Below are 22,837 nucleotides of genomic sequence, written 5' to 3' on the forward strand. Positions count from 1 at the left end.
GTCTGAATACGATAAATCGTTGCAGAGATACAGCCTTGCGACTGTTTTTGTAAGCGTTACGTAAAATTTGTTTGAGCGTTTATCGAAAACAGTTTGACGAATCAATTTGATTTGCATAACTTTTGGTCAGCACTGCCTGAAGATAATCTGGTTCAATTTTCGTGTGAATCGGACAAACCGTCTAGGACGAGTTCGAAAAAGTAGGTTTTTTAAAAAATTCAAAATGGCGGCCATATTTCTATGACAGAAAATGACGTCATAGGATGCAATCGAATCGGCATGAGCTCAGAAATCAGAGGAAAAAAGATTTTTGTTGATTGGCCTTAGGGTTAAAAAGTTATTAACAAAATAAAAGTGAAACTTTGGACAGTTGGTGGCGCTAGAGGCAATGTATTAGACCCACCAAAATTGGTGTACTTAATGTTGGCACTGTCCTCTATCAGAATGTCAAACCATTACAACTTTCCCGCATTTGGTTCTATGGGCTGCCATAGACTCCCAGTCGGAAGAATAATAATAATAATAATAATAATAATAATAAATATAGCTGCAAGCAGCAATAACGGGGCCAAGCACTACAGAAGCAAGCTTCAGACGAACGGCAGGAATGAGTAATTAAGACAGTTTTAAGATTATTTTAGGCAAAATGGCTTGAAAACAATAAACACAACAACTAGTAATAGGATTTATTGGCTTATCACGTGTAACCAATAGGTGGCGCTGTTACCAAATTAGTTTGGAATGGTCAGTGTGAGGTGACGGTGACACATACAAAGTTTGGTGCAAATATGTCAAAGCTTTGCAGAGATACAACCTCAAATGCATTTTGGAACCCTTCGAGCTGATTCGTTGATGCGCTAAATGAGAACCGTTTCGTATATCGACACGAAATCCATTACATTTTGCCAGCATGGTCTGAAGATGATCCACGTCAAATTTAGTGAAAGTCTGACTAACGGTCTAGGAGGAGTTCGAAAAAGTAGGTTTTCAACATTAATCAAAATGGCGGACAGGAAGTTCAGCCAAATAAGGAAAACTTGGTATCTATGTTCTCGGCCTGACCCAAGGAATCTATTAATATCAGCGTCATGTCAATAGCCAGATCTTTTCAAAAGTTAAAAGCCTTTATGTAAATTGAGTTATAACTTTTGACCACTAGGTGGCACTGTTGCAAAATATTTTGAGTACATTCAGGGGATGGTGTTGTTGGCACATTCTGAGTTTCGTAATATTACACAAATGCATTTGTTTAGTATAGCATTTTATTTCACAAAACTGTATTGAAGTCAATGGGAATTTCATGTTTTGTTCTATTATAGCGCCACCAAGAGGCTCAGTCCCACCATTTTTTGTATGTGTCCTCAGAGTGAGCCCATACATATGTGTGTCAATTTTGGTGAAAATATCTCAATTCACTTCAGAGTTATAGACATATATATGAAAAAGCATGTAAAAAATGACTGACTCTTGACTTTGATTGAATATTACTACCCCTTACTATCAATATTTTGGCATTTGGGCATTGGCGTATAGCTATCGACCTATGTTTCCGAACTTCTGACGGTGGTTTCGTCTCGATCAGACAAGCGGTTTCGAAGATATAGCCAAATGTTTTTTAAGCGCTAAATCACAACGCTACACAAACCGTAAGGCGGAACCTAGCATTTTTGGTATCGTAGGACTCGGTAAGGTTTCAGGAGTCCAATTTCATGAGTCTGGTGAAAATAAGTCGACCACACCCAAAGTTATAAGCATTTTAAAAAAGAAGATCACCACTAGGTGGCGCTGTTTCGAAACTTCTCACGCTCCTTCAGGACATTGTGCTGATGACCCATACCAAGTTTCGTAACAATCCGTTGATGTGTTCTTAAAATACAGCATTTTAGCACAAAGTTCAAAATGGCCGACAGTCAAAATGGCCAAAATGGTAAAATTGGATATCAGTCGACTCGGCATGTTGCCCTGAATCTAGCAATACCAATTTTATGATTTTTGGACAAACTGTTTAGAAGTTATAAGCAAAAATAGCAGTTTTTCATATCTCCGGACCAGTAGGAGGCGCTGCGCTGAAACGCAGCAAGTAGCCTCAGGCCATGCTTGTTATGACATGTACCAAGTTTGGTCTGAATATGATAAATCGTTGCAGAGATACAGCCTAACGACCATTTTTGTAGGCGTTACGTAAAATTTGTTTGAGCGTTTATCAAAAACGGTTTGACGAATCAATTTGATTTGCATAACTTTTGGTCAGCACTGACTCAAGATGATCTGGTTCAATTTTTGTGTGAATCGGACAAACCGTCTAGGACGAGTTCGAAAAAGTAGGTTTTTCAAAAAATTCAAAATGGCGGCCACATTTCTATGACGGAAAATGACTTGCTAGGGTGCAATCGAATTGGCATGAGCTCAGAAATTAGATGTAAAAAGAATTTTGATGATTGGCCTTACGGTCAAAAAGTTATTAACAAAATTAAAGTGAAATTTTGGACAGTTGGTGGCGCTAGAGGGAATGTCTTAGACACACCTAAATTGGTGTACTTAATGTTGGCACTGTCCTCTATCAGAATGTCCAACCATTACAACTTTCCCGCATTCGGTTCTATGGGCTGCCATAGACCCCCAGTCGGAAGAATAATAATAATAAATATAGCTGCAAGCAGCAATAACGGGGCCAAGCACTACAGAAGCAAGCTTCAGACGAACGGCAGGAATGAGTAATTAAGACAGTTTTAAGATTATTTTAGGCAAAATGGCTTGAAAACAATAAACACAACAACTAGTAATAGGATTTATTGGCTTATCACGTGTAACCAATAGGTGGCGCTGTTACCAAATTAGTTTGAAATGGTCAGTGTGAGGTGACGATGACACATACAAAGTTTTTTGCAAATATGTCAAAGCTTTGCAGAGATACAGCCTCAAATGCATTTTGGAACCCTTCCAGCTGATTCGTTGATGCGCTAAATGAGAACCGTTTCGTATATTGACACGAAATCCATAACATTTTGCCAGAATGGTCTGAAGATGATCCATGTCAAATTTGGTGAAAATCGGACTAACGGTCTAGGAGGAGTTCGAAAAAGTAGGTTTTCAACATTAATCAAAATGGCGGACAGGAGGTTCAGCCAAATAAGGAAAACTTGGTATCTATGTTCTCGGCCTGACCCAAGGAATCTATTAAGATCAGCGTCATGTCAATAGCCAGATCTTTTCAAAAGTTATTAGCCTTTATGTAAATTGAGTTATAACTTGACCACTAGGTGTTTCAAAATATTTTGAGTACCTTCAGGGGATGTTGTTGTTGGCACATTCTGAGTTTCGTAATATTACACAAATGCATTTGTTTAGTATAGCATTTTATTTCACAAAACTGTATTGAAGTCAATGGGAATTTCATGTTTTGTTCTATTATAGCGCCACCAAGAGGCTCAGTCCAACCATTTGTTTTATGTGTCCTCAGAGTGAGCCCATACATATGTGTGTCAATTTTGGTGAAAATATCTCAATTCACTTCAGAGTTATAGACATTTACATGAAAAAGCATGTAAAAAATGACTGACTCTTGACTTTGATTGAATATTACTACCCCTTACTATCAATATTTTGGCATTTGGGCATTGGTGTATAGCTATCGACCTATGTTTCCGAACTTCTGATGGTGGTTTCGTCTCGATCAGACAAGCGGTTTCGAAGATATAGCCAAATGTTTTTTAAGCGCTAAATCACAACGCTACACAAACCGTAAGGCGAAACCTAGCATGTTTGGTATCGTAGGACTCGGTAAGGTTTCAGGAGTCCAATTTAATGAGTCTGGTGAAAATAAGTCGACCACACCCAAAGTTATAAGCATTTAAAAAAAGAAGATCACCACTAGGTGGCGCTGTTTCGAAACTTCTCACGCTCCTTCAGGACATTGTGCTGATGACCCATACCAAGTTTCGTAACAATCCGTTGATGTGTTCTTAAAATACAGCATTTTAGCACAAAATTCAAAATGGCCGACAGTCAAAATGGCCAAAATGGTAAAATTGGATATCAGTCGACTTGGCATGTAGCCCTGAATCTAACAAGACAAATGTTATGATTTTTGGACAAACTGTTGAAAAGTTATAAGCAAAAATAGCGATTTTTCATATCTCTGGACCAGTAGGTGGTGCTGCGCCGAAACACAGCATGTAGCCTCAGGTCATGCTTGTTATGACATGTACCAAGTTTGGTCAGAATAGAATAAATCGTTGCATAGATACAGCCTTACGACTGTTTTTGCAAGCGTTACGTAAAATTTGTTTGAGCGTTTATCGAAAACGGTTTGACGAATCAATTTGATTTGCATAACTTTTGGTCAGCACTGACTGAAGATGATCTGGTTCAATTTTCGTGTGAATCGGACAAACCGTCTAGGACGAGTTCGAAAAAGTAAATTTTTTTAAAAATTCAAAATGGCGGCCACATTTCTATGACGGAAAATGATTTGCTATGGTGCAATCGAATCGGCATGAGCTCAGAAATCAGATGAAAAAAGAATTTTGATGATTGGCCTTACGGTCAAAAAGTTATTAACAAAATTAAAGTGAAATTTTGGACAGTTGGTGGCGCTAGAGGGAATGTCTTAGACACACCAAAATTGGTGTACTTAATGTTGGCACTGTCCTCTATAAGAATGTCAAACCATTACAACTTTCCCGCATTCGGTTCTATGGGCTGCCATAGACCCCCAGTCGGAAGAATAATAATAATAATAATAAATATAGCTGCAAGCAGCAATAACGGGGCCAAGCACTACAGAAGCAAGCTTCAGACGAACGGCAGGAATGAGTAATTAAGAAAGTTTTAAGATTATTTTAGGCAAAATGGCTTAAAAACAATAAACACAACAACTAGTAATAGGATTTATTTGCTTATCACGTGTAACCAATAGGTGGCGCTGTTACCAAATTAGTTTGGAATGGTCAGTGTGAGGTGACGATGACACATACAAAGTTTGGTGCAAATATGTCAAAGCTTTGCTGAGATACAGCCTCAAATGCATTTTGGAACCCTTCCAGCAGCTTCGTTGATGCGCTAAATGAGAACAGTTTCGTATATCGAAACGAAATCCATAACATTTTGCCAGCATGGTCTGAAGATGATCCACGTCAAATTTGGTGAAAATCTGACTAACGGTCTAGGAGGAGTTCGAAAAAGTAAGTTTTCAACATTAATCAAAATGGCGGACAGGAAGTTCAGCCAAATAAGGAAAACTTTGTATCTATGTTCTCGACTTGACCCAAGGAATCTAAAAAGACCAGCGTCATGTCAATAGCCAGATTTATTCAAAAGTTATTAGCCTTTATTTAAATTGAGTTATAACTGTTGACCACTAGGTGGCGGTGTTTCAAAATATTTTGAGTACCTTCAGGGGATGGTGTTGTTGGCACATTCTGAGTTTCGTAATATTACATCAATGCATTTGTTTAGTATTGCATTTTATTTCACAAAACTGTATTGAAGTCAATGATAATTTCATATTTTGTTCTATTATAGCGCCACCAAGAGGCTCAGTCCCACCATTTCTTTTTATGTGTGCTCAGAGTGAGCCCATACATATGTGTGTCAATTTTGGTGAAAATATCTCAATTCACTTCAGAGTTATAGACATTTATATGAAAAAGCACGTAAAAAATGACTGACTCTTGACTTTGATTGAATATTACTACACCTTACCATCAATATTTTGGCATTTGGGCATTGGCATGTAGCTATCGACCTATGTTTCCGAACTTCTGACGGTGGTTTCGTCTCGATCAGACAAGTGGTTTCGAAGATATAGCCAGATGTTTTTTAAGCGCTAAATCACAACGCTACACAAACCGTAAGGCGAAACCTAGCATGTTTGGTATCGTAGGACTCTGTAAGGTTTCAGGAGTCTAATTTGGTGAGTCTCGAGAAAATAAGTCGACCACACCCAAGGTTATAAGCATTTAAAAAAGGATGATCACCACTAGGTGGCGCTGTTTCGAAACTTCTCACACTCCTTCAGGACATTGTGCTGATGACCCATACCATGTTTCGCAACAATCCGTTGATGCGTTCTGAAAATACAGCATTTTAGCACAAAATTCAAAATGGCCGACAGACAAAATGGCCGAAATGGTAAAATTTGATATCAGTCGACTCGGCATGTTGCCCTGAATCTAACAAGACCAATGTTATGATTTTTGGACAAACTGTTTAGAAGTTATAAGCAAAAATAGCAATTTTTCATATCTCCGGACCAGTAGGTGGCGCTGCGCCGAAACGCAGCAAGTAGCCTCAGGTCATGCTTGTTATGACATGTACCAGGTTTGGTCTGAATACGATAAATCGTTGCAGAGATACAGCCTTACGACTGTTTTTCTAAGCGTTTCGTAAAATTAGTTTGAGCGTTTTTCGAAAACGGTTTGACGAATCAATTTGATTTGCATAACTTTTGGTCAGCACTGCCTGAAGATGATCTGGTTCAATTTTCGTGTGAATCGGACAAACCGTCTAGGACGAGTTCGAAAAAGTAGGTTTTTCAAAGAATTCAAAATGGCGGCCAAATTTCTATGAAGGAAAATGACGGCATAGGGTGCAATCGAATCGGCATGAGCTCAGAAATCAGAGGAAAAAAGAATTTTGTTGATTGGACTTACGGTTAAAAAGTTATTAACAAAATTAAAGTGAAATTTCGGACAGTTGGTGGCGCTAGAGGGAATGTCTTAGACACACCAAAATTGGTGTACTAAATGTTGGCACTGTCCTCTATCAGAATGTCAAACCAAAACAACTTTCCCGCATTCGGTTCTATGGGCTGCCATAGACTCCCAGTCGGAAGAATAATAATAATAAATATAGCTGCAAGCAGCAATAACGGGGCCAAGCACTAAAGAAGCAAGCTTCAGACGAACGGCAGGAATGAGTAATTAAGACAGTTTTAAGATTATTTGAGGCAAAATGGCTTGAAAACAATAAACACAACAACTATTAATAGGATTTATTTGCTTATCACGTGTAACCAATAGGTGGCGCTGTTACCAAATTAGTTTGGAATGGTCAGTGTGAGGTGACGATGACACATACAAAGTTTGGTGCAAATATGTGAAAGCTTTGCTGAGATACAGCCTCAAATGCATTTTGGAACCCTTCCAGCAGCTTCGTTGATGCGCTAAATGAGAACAGTTTCGTATATCGAAACGAAATCCATAACATTTTGCCAGCATGGTCTGAAGATGATCCACGTCAAATTTGGTGAAAATCTGACTAACGGTCTAGGAGGAGTTCGAAAAAGTAAGTTTTCAACATTAATCAAAATGGCGGACAGGAAGTTCAGCCAAATAAGGAAAACTTTGTATCTATGTTCTCGACTTGACCCAAGGAATCTAAAAAGACCAGCGTCATGTCAATAGCCAGATTTATTCAAAAGTTATTAGCCTTTATTTAAATTGAGTTATAACTGTTGACCACTAGGTGGCGGTGTTTCAAAATATTTTGAGTACCTTCAGGGGATGGTGTTGTTGGCACATTCTGAGTTTCGTAATATTACATCAATGCATTTGTTTAGTATTGCATTTTATTTCACAAAACTGTATTGAAGTCAATGATAATTTCATATTTTGTTCTATTATAGCGCCACCAAGAGGCTCAGTCCCACCATTTCTTTTTATGTGTGCTCAGAGTGAGCCCATACATATGTGTGTCAATTTTGGTGAAAATATCTCAATTCACTTCAGAGTTATAGACATTTATATGAAAAAGCACGTAAAAAATGACTGACTCTTGACTTTGATTGAATATTACTACACCTTACCATCAATATTTTGGCATTTGGGCATTGGCATGTAGCTATCGACCTATGTTTCCGAACTTCTGACGGTGGTTTCGTCTCGATCAGACAAGTGGTTTCGAAGATATAGCCAGATGTTTTTTAAGCGCTAAATCACAACGCTACACAAACCGTAAGGCGAAACCTAGCATGTTTGGTATCGTAGGACTCTGTAAGGTTTCAGGAGTCTAATTTGGTGAGTCTCGAGAAAATAAGTCGACCACACCCAAGGTTATAAGCATTTAAAAAAGGATGATCACCACTAGGTGGCGCTGTTTCGAAACTTCTCACACTCCTTCAGGACATTGTGCTGATGACCCATACCATGTTTCGTAACAATCCGTTGATGCGTTCTGAAAATACAGCATTTTAGCACAAAATTCAAAATGGCCGACAGACAAAATGGCCGAAATGGTAAAATTTGATATCAGTCGACTCGGCATGTTGCCCTGAATCTAACAAGACCAATGTTATGATTTTTGGACAAACTGTTTAGAAGTTATAAGCAAAAATAGCAATTTTTCATATCTCCGGACCAGTAGGTGGCGCTGCGCCGAAACGCAGCAAGTAGCCTCAGGTCATGCTTGTTATGACATGTACCAGGTTTGGTCTGAATACGATAAATCGTTGCAGAGATACAGCCTTACGACTGTTTTTCTAAGCGTTTCGTAAAATTAGTTTGAGCGTTTTTCGAAAACGGTTTGACGAATCAATTTGATTTGCATAACTTTTGGTCAGCACTGCCTGAAGACGATCTGGTTAAATTTTCGTGTGAATCGGACAAACCGTCTAGGACGAGTTCGAAAAAGTAGGTTTTTCAAAGAATTCAAAATCGCGGCCAAATTTCTATGACGGAAAATGACGGCATAGGGTGCAATCGAATCGGCATGAGCTCAGAAATCAGAGGAAAAAAGAATTTTGTTGATTGGACTTACGGTTAAAAAGTTATTAACAAAATTAAAGTGAAATTTCGGACAGTTGGTGGCGCTAGAGGGAATGTCTTAGACACACCAAAATTGGTGTACTAAATGTTGGCACTGTCCTCTATCAGAATGTCAAACCAAAACAACTTTCCCGCATTCGGTTCTATGGGCTGCCATAGACTCCCAGTCGGAAGAATAATAATAATAAATATAGCTGCAAGCAGCAATCACGGGGCCAAGCATTCCAGCGGCAACATCAGGAGCTAAGCAGACCAAATGCAACAATGAATAATGAAATTAATAATTGCATGATTGTAATTGAAATGGCTGAAAATCGTTAATAAAAGTTCCACAGCGAGGAGCTAAGCATGGCATGGAGCATCAGACCAAATGCAACGAGTAAGAAAAGCAATTATTGGAAGAGTGTAATTGAAACAGCCAGTAAAACTCCAGTAAAATGATGCATTATCATTTTTGGAAAATAGGTGGCGCTGTAATCAAATCACTTTGTTGTGTTCTGTGGGAGGTGACAATGTTGTGGGCAATTTCTTTCAAAATACTTACAGACCTTTAGGGCAATGAGTCGAACATGCCCACCGAGTTTCGTTCCGATCGACTTCCATTAACCTTGTCAAATAGGTGCTTAAAGTTGTTTGGCCAATGGCGGCCATGTTTCTTAAGATAAGTAAAATTCCTCATAGAGCACTTGTGCCACATTGGGCCATATCAATTTTCAAGTTGATTGGATCAACGGTTGCTTAGTTATAGCCATTTGATTTCTTTTCATCCTGTAGCGCCACCAAGTGGCAGATATGGAAAAAAATAATAATTTGACTAAAGTTTTTGTTCATGCATATGAGTTCTGAGTTTGGTGAAGATATCTCATTTTGTTCCCGAGTTATAGCCTTTTTCGTAAAATTGGTCCACGAATTTGAATGTTTTTTGTCACCTGGTTTTTTGTTCAGTCTTGATCAAACCACTGCAATAATATTCTCTGGACTCTCTAGATCAATAATTTTCAAAAATGTGTTGCATTTTGTCCTTTGGTTAGCTATAAGAGGTCATTTAGGAAAGGGCCGTGGCCACATGTAACCTAAAGCCTATAAAACTGAAACAAAAACTCAAAACTTTATGAAACTTGGTTATAACATGTGAAAGATGACCCACCAAGCATGCAAAGTTTCATTAAGATCAGAAAATAGCTGGTGCTATAACAGTTAAACAGGCCTAAAAAACAAAAGATTTCTGTTGTGAATGGCATTAAACTGCAAAAAAAAAAGGGGTAATATAATCACACATGCATTAGATCTGTATTTTTTCTAAACAATCATGCAAAATTTAACAGAGATTAGGTAAAAAAGAACACTGTAATATTTATAAAGCTTCAAAACCCAGTGTTGAATAAAAAATTGCAATTATAACCACTAGAAGTCACCAGAAGACCACTAATGAGCTCACTAAAGACTAAAACATTACAGTTTATGGGCTTGTTGAGGGATTCATCTAGAAAAAATGTATATTACTATTATTTAATATTACTGTTCAAGCATTTCAGATCACATTGAGTCAAAGTTTACCAATTTATTCATACAGATATATCTAATGTTTATAATTATGCCAGATTATGATTGCAATGAAACCTGAAAAATGACATAGAAGCCCATAAAAACAGAAGACTAGCAATAGGTTTTATCACCCATCATTTATTTTAATTATCTATATATATAACAAAATGTGTGCATCTGTTAGTGGGTTTAAGCATGCTTATTGAGTATTAATATACTAGTTTAAACATTTCATGTTTGTGTGTGTCTGTAATTCTGTTCTATTCTTTTACTGTCAGCCATATCTAGGTTATTTAAAATCAGTGCAGTACTATTATCTAGACTGTGAAATTATACATAAATTGCGTATGCTTCTTTGGAATGAAATTAAGAAAACATATAACAGTTATAAAGGTTAAAGAGACAGTGTTGTATGATAAATTGCATTTACGACCACTAGATGTCACTGGAAGACCACTAATGGGCTTTGCAGAGATATAGCCTCAGACTCATTTTGTGAAGATGCCTGACATCTGAAGCAGCACTGTACAAAAACGGTTTCGTCTATTGACACGAAATCCATAACTTTTTGTCAGCACGGTCTGAAGATGATCTGATTCAATTTTGGTGAAAATCAGACAAACGGTTGAGGATGAGTTTAAAAAAAAAGGTTTTCAACATGAATCAAAATGGCGGACAGGAAGTTTTGCTTAATATGACATAATTGGTATGTATGTTGTCTGCATGTCCCAAGGAACATTTTGAGACATGTTTCATGATAATAGGCTAATGCAATCAAAAGTTATTAGCATTATTGGAAATGTAATAATTAGCGGTTATTGATTGGTTTATTACTCTTGACCAATAGGTGGCGCTGTGACCAAAATGATGTGGCGTGGTCAATGTGATGTGACAATGTCACATATTAAGTTTTGTGTAAATATCTCCAACCTTTGCAGAGATACAGCCTCAGATGCAGTTTGGCATCTTTCCAGCAAATTCGTTGGTACGCTAATTGAAAACGGTTACGTGTATCGACACAAATTCCATAACTTTTTGCCAGCATGGTCTGAAGATGATCCAAATCAAATTTGGTGAAAATCTGAGCAACGGTCTAGGAGGAGTTCGAAAAAGTAGGTTTTCAACATGAATCAAAATTGCGGACAGGAAATTTTGCCAAAATTGAAAAATGGGGTATCGGTGTTCTCGGCATGACCCAAGGAATCTATCAACATCAGTTTTGTTACAATAGGCTAATGTATGCAAAAGTTATTAGCATTTTTCGAAAAAATCGTTATAACTATTGACCACAAGGTGGCGCTGCCCCCAATTTTTTTGTGTACATTCAGGGCATGGAGCCGGACATTTTTGTAATTATTTGCGAAACGATACGGAACTTGATTCTTAAGATACAGCAATTTACAACTAAATTCAAAAAAGTGATTTTTGGCAAAACCGTTCAGAAGTTATGAGCAAAAACATGCATTTTTCATATCTCCTGACCACTAGGGGGCACAGCGCCGAAACACTGCAGGTAGTCCCAGGGAATGGTTGTTATAAGACCCACCAAGATTGGTCTCAATAGGCCAAACCGTTGCGGAGATATAGCCTCACGTTCACGTTTGCGTGCTTTTCGAAGAATTCGTTCATGAGCTATTCGGAAACGGTTTGAGAAATCAACTTGAATTCCATAACTTTTTGCCAGCATGGTCTGAAGATTATCTGATTCAATTTTCGTGACAATCGGTGCAACGGCCTAGGACGAGTTCGAAAAAGTAGGTTTTACGAACAATTGACGATAGCGAAAAAACTAAGCCTTGCGATTTTTGAATTTCGGTGTCCATTCGACTCGGCATGAGCCAAGGAATCACAGGAAAAAAGAATTTTCATTTTGTGGCTTACGGTTCAAGAGTTATTAGCATCAAGTTTTTGAAAGTTTAGACAATTGGTGGCGCTAGAGAGTTTGAGTTAGAGACTTCAAAATTGCTACGGTTAATGTTCAGACAGTCCTCTATTAGTGTGCCAAATTATACAACTTTCCCGCAATCGGTTCTATGGGCTACCATAGACTTGGGGTGGAAGAAGAGGAAGAATAATAATAATAAATATAGCTGCAAGCAGCAATAACGGGGCCAAGCACTACAGAAGCAAGCTTCAGACGAACGGCAGGAATGAGTAATTAAGACAGTTTTAAGATTATTTTAGGCAAAATGGCTTGAAAACAATATACACAAAAACTAGTAATAGGATTTATTTGCTTATCACGTGTAACCAATAGGTGGCGCTGTTACCAAATTAGTTTGGAAAGGTCAGTGTGAGGTGACGATGACACATACAAAGTTTGGTGCAAATATGTCAAAGCTTTGCAGAGATACAGCCTCAAATGCATTTTGGCACCCTTCCAGCAGTTTCGTTGATGCGCTAAATGAGAACCGCTTCGTATATCGATACGAAATCTATAACATTTTGCCAGGATGGTCTGAAGATGATCCACGTCAAATTTGGTGAAAATCAGACAAACGGTCTAGGAGGAGTTCGAAAAAGTAGGTTTTCAACATTCATCAAAATGGCGGACAGGAAGTTCAGCCAAATAAAAAGAACTTTATATCTATTTTCTCGGCGTGACCCAAGGAGTCTAAGAAGACCAGCATCATGTCAATACCCAGATTTATTCAAAAGTTATTAGCCTTTATGTAAATTGAGTTATAACTTTTGACCACTAGGTGGCGCTGTTTCAAAATATTTTGAGTACCTTCAGGGGATGGTGTTGTTGACACATTCTGAGTTTCGTAATATTACACTAATGCATTTGTTTAGTATAGCATTTTATTTCACAAAACTGTATTGAAGTCAATGAGAATTTCATGTTTTGTTCTATTATAGCGCCACCAAGAGGCTCAGTCCCACCATTTTTTTTATGTTTGCTCAGAGTGAGCCCATACATATGTGTGTCAATTTTGGTGAAAATATCTCAATTCACTTCAGAGTTATGGGCATTTATATGAAAAAGCATGTAAAAATTGACTGACTCTTGACTTTGATTGAATATTACTACCCCTTACTATCAATATTTTGGCATTTGGGCATTGGCGTATAGCTATCGACCTATGTTTCCGAACTTCTGACGGTGGTTTCGTCTCGATCAGACAAGCGGTTTCAAAGATATAGCCAGATGTTTTTTAAGCGCTAAATCACAACGCTACACAAACCGTAAGGCAAAACCTAGCATGTTTGGTATTGTAGGACTCTGTAAGGTTTCAGGAGTCCAATTTGATGAGTCTGGTGAAAATACGTCGACCACACCCAAAGTTATAAGCATTTAAAAATAGAAGATCACCACTAGGTGGCGCTGTTTCGAAACTTCTCATACTCCTTCAGGACATTGTGCTGATGACCCATACCATGTTTCGTAACAATCCGTTGATGTGTTCAGAAAATACAGCATTTTAGCACAAAATTCAAAATGGCCGACAGTCAAAATGGCCAAAATGGTCAAATTGGATATCAGTCGACTCGGCATGTTGCCCTGAATCTAACAAGACCAATGTTATGATTTTTGGACAAACTGTTCAGAAGTTATAAGCAAAAATAGCAGTTTTTCATATCTCCGGATCAGTAGGTGGCGCTGCACCCAATCACAGCATGTTGCCTCAGGTCATGCTTGTTATGACATGTACCAAGTTTGGTCTGAATAGGATAAGTCGTTGCCGAGATACAGCCTTACAACTGTTTTTGTAAGCACTACATAAAATTTGTTAGAGCGTTTATCGAAAACGGTTTGACGAATCAATTTGATTTGCATAACTTTTGGTCAGCACTGCCTGAGGATGATATGGTTTAATTTTCGTGTGAATCGGACAAACCGTCTAGGACGAGTTCGAAAAAGTAGGTTTTTAAAGAAATTCAAAATGGCGGTCATATTTCTATGACGGAAATGACTTCGTAGGGTGCAATCGAATCGGCATGAGCTCAGAAATCAGAGGAAAAAAGAATTTCGTTGATTGGCCTTAGGGTTAAAAAGTTATTAACAAAATTAAAGTGAAATTTTGGACAGTTGGTGGCGCTAGAGGGATTGACTTAGACACACCAAAATTGGTGTACTTAATGTTGGCACTGTCCTCTATCAGAATGTCAAACCATTACAACTTTCCCGCATTCGGTTCTATGGGCTGCCATAGACGCCCAGTCGGAAGAATAATAATAATAATAATAAGAACGCCAACAAAAACAAGAGGGTCCTACGCACCTTCGGTGCTTGGCCCCTAAATATAGCTGCAAGCAGCAATTACGGGGCCAAGCACTCCAACGGCAAATGTAGTAGCTAAGCATCGCATAAAGCATCACACCAAATACATTAATGAGCAATAACAGCAATTTTGGAAAAAAAAAAAAAAAAAACACCAATACCACCTCTAGTAGCATGATTACTTGGTTTATCAAGCTTGACCAATAGGTGACACTGTTATAAAATCAATTTGGTGTACTCTGTGTGTCTTTTCAATGACACACACAAAGTTTGGTGTCAATATGCCAAAGCATTCCAGGGATACAGCCTCAAGTGTCATTTTCTCATTGTGCCTCAAATTCGTCGATGTGGTATGCGAAAACGGTTTTGTCTATCGACTCAAAATCCATAACTTTGAATCAGTATAGCCTGAAGATCATTTGATTCGAATTTGGTGAAAATCGGACATACGGTTGATCAGGAGTTCGAAAAAGTATGTTTTCAACATAAATCAAAATGGCGGACCGGAAGTTCAGCTTACCGTGGTATATTTGGTATCTATGTTATCGGCATAAGCCAGGGAATATTTTGAGCCCAGTTTCCTTCAAATAGGCTAATGCATTAACAAGTTATTAGCATTTTAAAAAGTGTAATTACTCATGGTTAATGAATGGTTTATTACTCTTGACCAATAGGTGGCGCTGTTACCAAATTTATGTGGCATGGTCAGTGTGAGGTGGCGATGACACATACAAAGTTTGGTGCAAATATGTCAAAGTGTTGCAGAGATACAGCCTCAAATGCATTTTGGCACCCTTCAAGCAGATTTGTTGATGCGCTAAATGAGAACCGTTTCGTATGTCGACACGAAATCCATAACTTTTTGCCAGCATGTTCTGAAGATGAGCCACGTCAAATTTGGTGAAAATCTGACAAACGGTCTAGGAGGAGTTCGAAAAAGTAGGTTTTCAACATTAATCAAAATGGCGGACAGGAAGTTCAGCCAAATAAGGAAAACTTTGTATCTATGTTCTCGACTTGACCCAAGGAATCTACAAAGACCAGCGTCATGTCAATAGCCAGATTTATTCAAAAGTTATTAGCCTTTACGTAAATTGAGTTATAACTTTTGACCACTAGGTGGCGCTGTTTCAAAATATTTTGAATACCTTCAGGGGATGGTGTTGTTGGCACATTCTGAGTTTGGTAATATTACACCAATGCATTTGTTTAGTATAGCATTTTATTTCACAAAACTGTATTGAAGTCAATGAGAATTTCATGTTTTGTTCTATTATAGCGCCACCAAGAGGCTCAGTCCCACCATTTTTTTTATGTGTGCTCAGAGTGAGCCCATACATATGTGTGTCAATTTTGGTGAAAATATCTCAATTCACTTCAGAGTTATAGACATTTATATGAAAAAGCACGTAAAAAATGACTGACTCTTGACTTTGATTGAATATTACTACCCCTTACTATCAATATTTTGGCATTTGGGCATTGGTGTCTAGCTATCGACCTATGTTTCCGAACTTCTGACGGTGGTTTCGTCTCGATCAGACAAGCGGTTTCGAAGATATAGCCAAATGTTTTTTAAGCGCTAAATCACAACGCTACACAAACCGAAAGGCAAAACCTAGCATGTTTGGTATCATAGGACTCGGTAAGGTTTCAGGAGTCCAATTTGATGAGTCTCGTGAAAATAAGTCAACCACACCCAAAGTTATAAGCATTTAAAAATAGAAGATCACCACTAGGTGGCGCTGTTTCGAAACTTCTCATACTCCTTCAGGACATTGTGCTGATGACCCATACCATGTTTCGTAACAATCCGTTGATGTGTTCAGAAAATACAGCATTTTAGCACAAAATTCAAAATGGCCGAGAGTCAAAATGGCCGAAATGGTCAAATTGGATATCAGTCGACTCGGCATGTTGCCCTGAATCTAACAAGACCAATGTTATGATTTTTGGACAAACTGTTCAGAAGTTATAAGCAAAAATAGCAGTTTTTCATATCTCCGGATCAGTAGGTGGCGCTGCGCCCAATCACAGCATGTTGCCTCAGGTCATGCTTGTTATGACATGTACCAAGTTTGGTCTGAATAGGATAAGTCGTTGCTGAGATACAGCCTTACGACTGTTTTTGTAAGCACTACAGAAAATTTGTTAGAGCGTTTATCGAAAACGGTTTGACGAATCAATTTGATTTGCATAACTTTTGGTCAGCTCTGCCTGAGGATGATATGGCTTAATTTTCGTGTGAATCGGACAAACCGTCTAGGACGAGTTCGAAAAAGTAGGTTTTTAAAGAAATTCAAAATGGCGGTCATATTTCTATGACGGAAATGACTTCGTAGGGTGCAATCGAATCGGCATGAGCTCAGAAATCAGAAGAAAAAAGAATTTCGTTGATTGGCCTTAGGGTTAAAAAGTTATTAACAAAATTAAAGTGAAATTTTGGACAGTTGGTGGCGCTAGAGGGATTGACTTAGACACACCAAAATTGGTGTACTTAATGTTGGCACTGTCCTCTATCAGAATGTCAAACCATTACAACTTTCCCGCATTCGGTTCTATGGGCTGCCATAGACGCCCAGTCGGAAGAATAATAATAATAAATATAGCTGCAAGCAGCAATCACGGGGCCAAGCATTCCAGCGGCAACATCAGGAGCTAAGCATATGTAGCATCAGACCAAATGCAATGATGAATAATGAAATTAATAATTGCATGATTGTAATTGAAATGGCTGAAAATCGTTAATAAAAGTTCCACAGCGAGGAGCTAAGCATGGCATGGAGCATCAGACCAAATGCAACGAGTAAGAAAAACAATTATTGGAAGAGTGTAATTGAAACAGCCAGTAAAACTCCAAAAATGATGCATTATCATTTTTGGAAAATAGTTGGCACTGTAATCAAATCGCTTTGTTGTGTTCTGTGGGAGGTGACAATGTTGTGGGCAATTTCTTTCAAAATACTTACAGACCTTTAGGGCAATGAGTCGAACATGCCCACCGAGTTTCGTTCCGATCGACTTCCATTAACCTTGTCAAATAGGTGCTTAAAGTTGTTTGGCCAATTGCGGCCATGTTTTTTAAGATAAGTGAAATTCCTCATAGATACTTATGCCACATTGGGCCATACCAATTTTCAAGTTGATTGGATCAGCGGTTGCTTAGTTATAGCCATTTTAGTTTTTTTTTAATCCTGTAGCGCCACCAAGTGGCAGATATGGAAAAAATAATAATTTGACTAAAGTTTTTGTTCATGCATATGAGTTCTGAGTTTGGTGAAGATATCTCATTTTGTTCCCGAGTTATAGCCTTTTTCATAAAATTGGTCCACGAATTTGAATGTTTTGGGTCACCTGGTTTTTTTGTTCAGTCTTGATCAAACCACTGCAGTAATATTCTCAGGACTCTCTAGATCAATAACTTTGAAAAAATATGTTGTATTTTGTCCTTTGGTTAGATAACATTTAAACAGGCCTAAAAAACAAAAGATTTCTGTTGTGAATGGCATTAAACTGCAAAAAAAAGGGGTAATATAATCACACATGCATTAGATCTGTATTTTTTCTAAACAATCATGCAAAATTTAACAGAGATTAGGTAAAAAAGAACACTGTAATATTTATAAAGCTTCAAAACCCAGTGTTGAATAAAAAATTGCAATTATAACCACTAGATGTCACCGGAAGACCACTAATGAGCTCACTAAAGACTAAAACATTACAGTTTATGGGCTTGTTGAGGGATTCATCTAGAAAAAATGTATATTACTATTATTTAATATTACTGTTCAAGCATTTCAGATCACATTGAGTCAAAGTTTACCAATTTATTCATACAGATATATCTAATGTTTATAATTATGCCAGATTATGATTGCAATGAAACCTGAAAAATGACATAGAAGCCCATAAAAACAGAAGACTTGCAATAGGTTTTATCACCCATCATTTATTTTAATTATCTATATATATAACAAAATGTTTGCATCTGTGTGTGGGTTTAAGCATGCTTATTGAGTATTAATATACTAGTTTAAACATTTCATGTTTGTGTGTGTCTGTAATTCTGTTCTATTCTTTTACTGTCAGCCATATCTAGGTTATTTAAAATTAGTGCAGTACTATTATCTAGACTGTGAAATTATACATAAATTGCGTATGCTTCTTTGGAATGAAATTAAGACAACATATAACAGTTATAAAGGTTAAAGAGACAGTGTTGTATGATAAATTGCATTTACGACCACTAGATGTCACTGGAAGACCACTAATGGGCTCACTAAAGACTAAAACATTACAGTTCATTGTCTCGATGATTGATTCATCTAGAAAAATATATATTACTATTATTTAATATTACTGTTCAAGCATTTAAGATCACATTGAGTGAAAGTTCAACAATTTATTCATACATGTATATCAAATGTTTACTATTATGTCAGAATATGAATGCAATGAAACCTGACATAGAAATGTAAGAAAAGAAGTCTTTCTGTGAGTTGTGTGTCACCTATAATTTATTTCAAATATCTACATACAACAAAATGTGTGGGCATGTACTTCTCTCTCTCTCTCTGTGTGTGTGTGTGTAATCATGCTTATTGATTATTCATATAATAGTTGAACCATTTCATTTCTGTGTGTGAGTGTCTGTGAGCCTATTCTCCATGTTAGACAATGGCACACACAAGTTTGGCTTAATTACAACAAAGCTTTGCAGAGATATAGCCTCAGACTCATTTTGTGAAGATGCCTGACATCTGAAGCAGCGCTGTACAAAAACGGTTTCGTCTATTGACACGAAATCCATAACTTTTTGTCAGCACGGTCATCACACCAAATACATTAATGAGCAATAACAGCAATTTTAGGATTATTGTAATTGAAATGGCTAAATAAAAATCATAATACCACCTCTATTAGCATGATTACTTGGCTTATCAAGTTTGACCAATAGTCGGCACTGTTATAAAATCAATTTGGTGTACTCTGTGTGACTTTTCAATGACACACACAAAGTTTGGTGTCAATATGCCAAAGCATTCCAGAGATACAGCCTCAAGTGTCATTTTGGCATTGTGCCTCAAATTCGTCGCTGTGGTATGCGAAAACGGTTTTGTCTATCGACACAAAATCCATAACATTTTGTCAGTACAGTCTACAGATCATCTGAGTCAATTTTGGTGAAAATCGGACTAACGGTTGATGAGGAGTTCGAAAAAGTAGGTTTTCAACATAAATCAAAATGGCGGACCGGAAGTTCGGCTTACTCTGGCATATTTGGTATCTATGTTGTCGGCATAAGCCAGGGAATATTTTGAGGCCAGTTTCATTACAATAGGCTAATGCATTAAAAAGTTACTAGCATTTTTATAAGTGTAATTATTCATAGTTAATGAATGGTTCATTACTCTTGACCAATAGGTGGCGCTGTTACCAAATTTATGTGGCATGGTCAGTGTCAGGTGGCGATGACACATACAAAGTTTGGTGCAAAAATGTCAAAGCGTTGCAGAGATACAGCCTCAAATGCATTTTGGCACCCTTCCAGCAAATTTGTTGATGCGCTAAATCAGAACCGTTTTGTATATCGACACGAAATCCATAACTTTTTGCCAGCATGGTCTGAAGATGATTCACGTCAAATTTGGTGAAAATCGGACTAACGGTCTAGGAGGAGTTCGAAAAAGTAGGTTTTCAACATTAATCAAAATGGCGGACAGGAAGTATGGCCAATTTTGGAATAATTGGTATCTATGTTCTCGGCATGACCCAAAGAATACGGGGAGACCATTTGCATTTCAATTGTCTAATTTACTCAAAAGTTATTAGCATTTTTGTGATAATTCATTATAACTCTTGACCACAAGGTGGCGCTGCCACCAAGCTTTTTGAGTACATTCAGGGCATGGAGCCGAATATTTTTGTAATTATTTGCGAAACGATACAATGCTGCGTTGAAAAAATACAGCATTTTAAAACATAATTCAAAATGGCCGACGCCTAAAATGGCTGACACGGGAAATTTGCATATCATACGACTCGACATGACTCACTGAATCTAAAGAGACCAGTTGTGTGATTTTTGGCCAAACCATTCAGAAGATATAAGCCAAAATATGCATTTTTCATATCTCCTGACCACTAGGTGGCGCTGTGTCGAAACACTGCAGGTAGTCTCAGGTCATGCTTATTATAACACACACCAAGTTTGGTCTCAATATGCCAAACCGTTGCTGAGATATAGCCTCAAGTGCATTTTTGCGTGCTTTTCGTCAAATTTGTTTACGTGTCATTCGACAATGGTTGGACGAATCAACTTGAATTCCATAACTTTTTGCCAGCATGGTCTGAAGATGATCTGAGCCAATTTTCGTGGCAATCGGACTAACCGTCTAGCACGAGTTCGAAAAAGTAGGTTTTTCGAAAAATTGAAAATAGCGAAAAAACTAAACCTTGCGATTTTTGAATTTTGGGGTTCATTCGACTTCGCATGAGCCAAGGATTCAGAGGAAAAAAGAATTTCCATTTTCTGGCTTACGGTTCAAAAGTTATTAGCATACAAACATTGAAAGTTTGGACAAGTGGTGGCGCTAGAGAGTAGGAGTTCAAAATTAGAGACTTCAAATTAGCTATAGTTAATGTTGGGACTGTCCTCTATCAGTGTGCCAAATTATACAACTTTCCCGCAATCGGTTCTATGGGCTGCCATAGACTTGCGGCGGAAGAAGAAGAAGAAGAAGAAGAAGAAGCAGAATAATAATAACGCCAACGATTACAATAGGTGCCTACGCACCTTCGGTGCTTGGCCCCTAATAATAATAAGAACGCCAACAAAAACAAGAGGGTCCTACGCACCTTCGGTGCTTGGCCCCTTATAATAAGAACCGGAACAAAAACAATAGGTGCCTCGCACCTTCGGTGCTTGGCCCCTAATAAGAACGCCAACAAAAACTTCTATAATACAGTAGTATTATATAATATAGACAAGTAATAGTCAATTGAATCACAATGCCTAATAACACTCCACCCATGTTTTTGCAAACTTAATTCACTCTAAATTTATATAAACACTGTGCATTTTATTATTAAGAAATTTAATTAATACGTGTAATAAGGAACAAACTTTATAACCTAATTTGTACCACTTCCACTCGACGCTGTCACAATATGAACATGTACTATATGAATATGAACTAATATGTAACGTTAGCTAACTTTCCCCACCCTGCAAAAAAATGTGTTTAGGCTCATTTTCTCATTTTACAATTAATAGGGTGTTCGTTACTAACTTTATTCAGCTCCAATCCTAGCCTAATCTGTTAGTTATCTGATAACATCCCTTAAATCTACTCATATAATGATTAATAATCTACTAGAATGTTTTAATTTACAAGTTACTGTTATTTAGATGTACTTATAATATACAATGTTATTATTTAAACGTCTTACATTTTAAAAGTGCGTCGCAAACAGTTTGTTCTGCTGCATCTCTACGGCGCGGCATCGGTTTGCTGCTACTTCCGGGAACTATTGAGAGGCTCCACGAGCCGCCATTGCTGTAAAAAAAAAGCGTTCCATTGAAGTCAATGGAGTTGTCGCAACTCTCTCTCTATATGGCTCTGGTTATAACCTCCTTGGGATTTTTTTTTTTACTTTATTGTGTCTTAAAAACTGTGGATGATAACAAGTTGCTAAAAGGGACTACATCCTTTTGGCAGGGACTTTAGACGTCATCATGCCAAACATCTCTCACTAGCCAGCGTTTCAGCTTCACAAATAGTGCTACGACTGTTACCGCTCAGTTTCCATAGCAACTCCCTCCGCTCCACTATTTATATGTCAACTATGCTCTCCCATTAAAAAACGTCAATTACACCACACTTACATAAATAAATATACATAACAAGCATATTTAATAGTTTAACATTTAGTTATTAATTTAGTTTATTATTTTATCCAGACATAAGCTATGTAATTTAAAATGTTGATTACATTTTTCTATACTAAACACTATAAACTGTTATATTTAAAAACAAAGAGTTGTTTGAGTAAATGCAATTTATAACCACTAGATGGCAGCAGAAGACCACTAATAGGCTCATTCAGCTAAGTTAAACAGTACTGTTCAAAAGTTTCATGAATTCTTGCCAAAACATTAATAAATCAACTGTTATAACATTTTAAATCTTATTGAGTCAATGTTTTCCATTTTGTCCATAAAGATATATCAGGTTTTTTTTTACAATTTTGCCACATTATGATTACAGTTTAACCTGAAAATGACATCTAAACTCCTAAA

General features: G+C 37.5%; 2 long non-coding RNA genes across 2 annotated transcripts in view; one reads left to right on the forward strand and one right to left on the reverse strand.

Annotated features, from left to right (window-relative positions):
- LOC127957739 (uncharacterized) overlaps nt 1-22,837 on the reverse strand; it is a 180,308-nt gene that overhangs the window by 84,606 nt on the left and 72,865 nt on the right. The gene's annotated exons all lie outside the window — the stretch shown is intronic.
- LOC127957738 (uncharacterized) lies at nt 519-17,223 on the forward strand. The gene is made up of 3 exons (XR_008153836.1): nt 519-744; nt 12,598-14,178; nt 16,821-17,223. It is a non-coding gene; the product is annotated as an uncharacterized LOC127957738 (long non-coding RNA).

Source organism: Carassius gibelio, chromosome B5, assembly GCF_023724105.1.
Source record: "Carassius gibelio isolate Cgi1373 ecotype wild population from Czech Republic chromosome B5, carGib1.2-hapl.c, whole genome shotgun sequence".
Lineage (NCBI taxonomy): Eukaryota > Metazoa > Chordata > Actinopteri > Cypriniformes > Cyprinidae > Carassius > Carassius gibelio.